Source organism: Oryctolagus cuniculus, chromosome 5 (assembly GCF_964237555.1).
Source record: "Oryctolagus cuniculus chromosome 5, mOryCun1.1, whole genome shotgun sequence".
Lineage (NCBI taxonomy): Eukaryota > Metazoa > Chordata > Mammalia > Lagomorpha > Leporidae > Oryctolagus > Oryctolagus cuniculus.
The window spans coordinates 155,955,763-155,960,402 of NC_091436.1; the positions used below are offsets into that span (position 1 = coordinate 155,955,763).

The 4,640-nt window shown below is 47.9% G+C and overlaps 1 long non-coding RNA gene across 1 annotated transcript; it reads right to left on the reverse strand.

Moving 5' to 3' along the window:
- Positions 1–468: 468 nt before the first annotated feature.
- LOC138849709 (uncharacterized) lies at positions 469–1,703 on the reverse strand. Its single transcript, XR_011388791.1, has 2 exons — positions 1,564–1,703; positions 469–701 (listed from the first exon to the last, which is right to left on the reverse strand). It is a non-coding gene; the product is annotated as an uncharacterized lncRNA (long non-coding RNA).
- Positions 1,704–4,640: the final 2,937 nt, after the last annotated feature.

The following is a 4,640-nucleotide window of genomic DNA, read 5'->3' on the forward strand; positions in this document are numbered from 1 at the left end:
GAAGCCTAAATGAGGTCATGAGAGCAGTCCCCAGCCCAGTCTGACCGGTGTCCTTATAAGAGGACGTAAGGACACAGATGCTTGGAGAGGGACGGCCGTGTGTGGACAAGGGGAGAAGGCAGCATCTAAAGCCAAGGAGAGAGTCCTGAAGGGTTGCCAATACCCTGATGCAGGACTTCCGGCCTCCAGAATTGTACTGCTGATGTTCCCCCTCTATGTGGTATCTATTAGGCCAGCCCTAGACACTGAACAAATAGGGAGATAGGTTGAGACATGTAAAGAGAGACTCACAAAGGAATCACAGCGGAGCCCCGGGTCCTGACTCCCAGTTCACGCCTTACTCTGTCTCATTATTGACATTGCCTTTGTTATGGCAAATTCTGTTTCACTTATGAATGCAATGTATTTGGTGTCTCAATGGTGGTATCAACTCTTTTTATGATTTTCTACAACACCAAAGGAGAATCTTCTAAGCCAGTTTTTTTTTAGCAGCAAAGATGACAAATGTTATCAGCGATACCCAACCAGAGTATATTTTCATCCTTTTCCTCCCATCATGATCAGCCAGAAGTATTTGTTGCCAGAAATGGAAAACAGCTTGCTCATCAGCCAGATGATCACAGTGTTCAAAGTTCTACTCGTTTGCCATGTGTGAAAAGTTGAGAATTGAAAACAGGCTTACTCTGCTGAAATTGTGAGCTCTGGAAGGCAAGAGAAAGCGATATTTAGATACCAGGAGAAGAGTTATAGAGCTGGTTTTAATGGCAAAGAGAACAGTGGCTATCCTCAGGTGTGACCCTAGGTTGCTTTGCTAGTAGATGTAGCTACTACTCATCAATGGATGAAAGATGAGCCCAGAGCTACTAACCACTGGAAGCTACCAGTGCACTCTGGTGCCCTACACGAGCTTAGGTCTCGGGACTTCTCTGTTACCTGACACAAAATTAGATTCCCTATTCTTGGTCATCTTAAATGGGCTTTCTGGCCAAATTCTTGGTAGAGGTAGAAGTGCATATTGCATCTGGGCCTTCACTGGAAACTATGAGACTTCAGAAGGCAGCTTGAATTATTCCACTGGTTTTCTGCTTCTGTGAGAAAATAAGAGATACTTGTTGCATTTTTGTGGGATTAAGTTACCCACTTGTCATCCCATCATGATGTTAGAGGGTTTGTGTTGGCAGAGTGATCTGCACTCATTTTTCCGAGTCTCTCTTTGTAACTATTTAAGGGACTTTTTGATAATAGGGAGAGCAACTTGAAGAAACAGAAATGCCGGTTTACCAAGGTTAACCCGAGATTGTCCCAAAACAAAACAACATTAAAAAACAGGACAAATGAAGATCCACATTGTGGGCTCTAACTGCCATTCCATAGAATTTTGGAAGCTCACTTAATCACAGTACATTTTATTCCTGTTGTTAGAAATCATTTGCTGTTCAATGCTTGGCTTCCTTTCTGTATCAGGTTGTCAAGGTTCTTAGAAGTTAACTTGAATTCAAGGTTAAGAGAAACAAAAACAAAAACAACAACAAAAATAAAACAAACAAAAACAAAGAAACCAACCTGACCGATTCTTCTTTGTTAATTCCAGCTTTAAACAGAATGAGGTAAGCAAGTTCATGGAGTTCTACTTCCTATTTGTCGTTTCGTCTCATGGGTGGATGCTTTTAGCAGCAGGGAATTCAAGCAGGTTGGAGACAGGTCTATGAAAAGGAAGAGGAGAGAGGAGAGACTAACACGAGGTGCATGCGAAAGGCCCCACTGTCTGTCCACACGCGCGTTCCTGAGTTGAGTGGGCGCCATCTTGCCCCACCCACTGCTGGTCTTGGGTGTCAGGTTGTGAGTCAAGGGTGTGCTCAGCGGTTGGCCCGACTCTTCCTCAGATGAAAGAACAAATCAGAAGGTACCTATTACATGTCTGTGAGCAGAGAGACAAAGGCCGGCTGCTGACACACTCCCAGGAACTCGGCTTTTAATGGTAGGTTTAGTTTCCTCCCATTAGCTGAAAGAAAGAGGAGAAGCTCCACACGGGGAGCCAGGGTGTGGGTAGCGGGGGCGGCGGGGCCCCGACAGCTGTTGTATTCATGGTTAATCAGGTGTGTCTGTCTTTGTGTGGCATCTGTCTGCTACTGTTGCCGGGCACATGCGAAAGGGAGCAGAGGGGAAGGGCCATTCATGTTCAAAGCCACTGGCACTGACCTCTGCTTCCTTCTCCTCGGGGTAGGAGAGCTTGTCTGTTTAACTTTCCCTATTATAGGAAGCTGTAATTCTACCCTATTAGCCCACCCTAGCCATTTGGGTCTGACAACCGCAAGCTGCATCCAGAAGGCCATAAATCTGCCCAGAGGAAAAGGCCCTCCTCCCTCCTCCCCAGGCTTTGATTTGTCCAACAAGAAGACTCCCAAGACACACAGAAGAGAGAGACAGACAAAAGAGAGACAGAGAAAGGCAAGCACAGGGCATCTCGCTCTATCTTCTCTCTGAAGCTGACCTGGCCATTGAATGTGGGTTTTCCCAGTTGGAGCTTTGAGGGTGTGTGGCCTCCGCACGCCAAGCCCAGAACACATGCTGTCCCCCAGGATCATTTGTCTTGTGCGTCCCACACACGTGTGGTGTTTGCGTCAGACCTTAGTCATCTGCCTGGCACCAAGTCCTTCTCTCCCCGTCATGCGCTGCCTCTCTCCGCCCATGTACACAGGGAGCGAGGGCGAGGAGGAGGAGGCTTCCGGCCCCTCGGAGAGCCGTGCTGTGCTCGGATGTTGCTGCCCAGGCTTCCGGGACGTTGATGCTCCTCTCTAGCTTGTGTGGACACAGCTGAAATGCAAGCAGCCCCATTCCCCAGGGCACTGGGTTGCATCCAGTTTACGTCTGTCAGTGCCAGGGTCTGCTCCGGCTAGCAGCCCCGCTAGTGGTGGCTTCAAGGGGCTCTGTCTCCCTGCTTTGCTTCCAGCTGTTTCCACAGTGCTGTTCGTCCTTGTGTTCCTTGGAGCAAATGGTGGTCGTTGGTGTTTTCAGGTCCACAGGGCTCTGGCTTCAACTTTGGCTTTCTTAGAGGGAATTAATTAAAATTAACTGTCGACTTGACATGGGGTTCACAAGGCCTTGCCGCCTGCCTATCTACTTTGGTGTGTGCCACCTCTAAAAATAAGCACTAGCCTTCACCCTGTGATATGTGTTCTTCTCAGCGGGAGACTGGTGTTGGGCTTTGGGGTGTGTGCCTGTTTTGAAGGTGTATTTGCTTTTGGAGGATAAGCATGATTTTGGGTGTGCGTGTGTGCAGGTTTTGGGGTGTGTGTGTGCATGTGTGTGCACAGGTACAAAGGTATTTCAAAAAGTTCATTGCAACATCCTCATTTTCCACAAACTTTTTGAAGTGGCCTTATGCATACATATCATTTAAAAATGAAAATGGCTGGGCCGGTGCTGTGGCTCACTTGGTTAATCCTCTGCCTGTGGCACCAACATCCCATATGGGCGCCAGGTTCTAGTCCTGGTTGCTCGTCTTCCAGTCCAGCTCTTTGCTGTGGCCTGGGAGGGCAGTGGAGGATGGCCCAAGTGCTTGGGCCCTGCACCCACATGGGAGACCAGGAGAAGCACCTGGCTCCTGGCTTCGGATCGGTGCAGCGCACCGGCCGCAGCAGCCATTTGGGGAGTGAACCAATGGAAGGAAGACCTTTCTCTCTGTCTCTCTCTCTCTTTCATTGTCTATAACTCTACCTGTCAAATAAAAAAAATGAAAATGGCTATTTGTGCAGGGCACAGGTCATTGCCATCACAGCTGGGCTTGCTCTGCCTGTGAGCCTGGGCCATGGCAGCACCACGGGCCTGAAGCTGGGAGGTCAAGGAGATTTTGTTTCCCTGACATAGAAGGATGTTGGAGAAAAAAAAAACCTACTGTCCAGTGCTCTGCCCTCTTCCTTCTGAGATCCCTGAATCTCCAAATTTCATTGACACTAGACATAGAAGACTAGCTCTGTGAGACATCTGGGTATTTATTCTCTTGGGAGAAGCCAAGGACAGTATGAATAAAGCAACAACAAAGAAGCTGAAAGTGAAGTCTAACTTACAACCAGAAAAGTGTGCAGATCCAAGGGTGCAGCTCAGCGAGTTATTACCAGATGAACACATTTTTGCAGCCATCGTCTGGGTTAAGAAAGAGAACAGGACTGCAGGGGGGAGCTTCTCAACACACCACCTGTGTGGGTACCTGTTTCATCTACAACCATCATTCTGCGGTATGATGGGATGGGGATTTCGTTATTAGGTTTTTCGCTATGGAAGGTCAGGGATGCAGAGGTTCCCATTGCCTGGGAGGAATTTATCCAGGGCAGGATGGGAGTGCAACCTGGGCTGGTGTCCTAAATCGGAATGTAGGGGACCCAGGTGGGTGCTCTTGGTTTCAGAGAAGGACATAGAAGGTTCTGGTGTCCTTTATCTATGTTTTACAGATTGTAGTAAGATGCTCATAGCATGCAATTTACTATCTTAACCCTTTTAATTGTATAGCTCAGTAAGAATATTTAGATTGACCTGCCATCAGTTTCCAGAACTCTTTTCATCTTGTAAACCTGAAACTCTGGACCCATTAAGCAGTACTGCCTACCTTTCCCCCACCCCCAGGCCTCTACCCTTCCACTTTA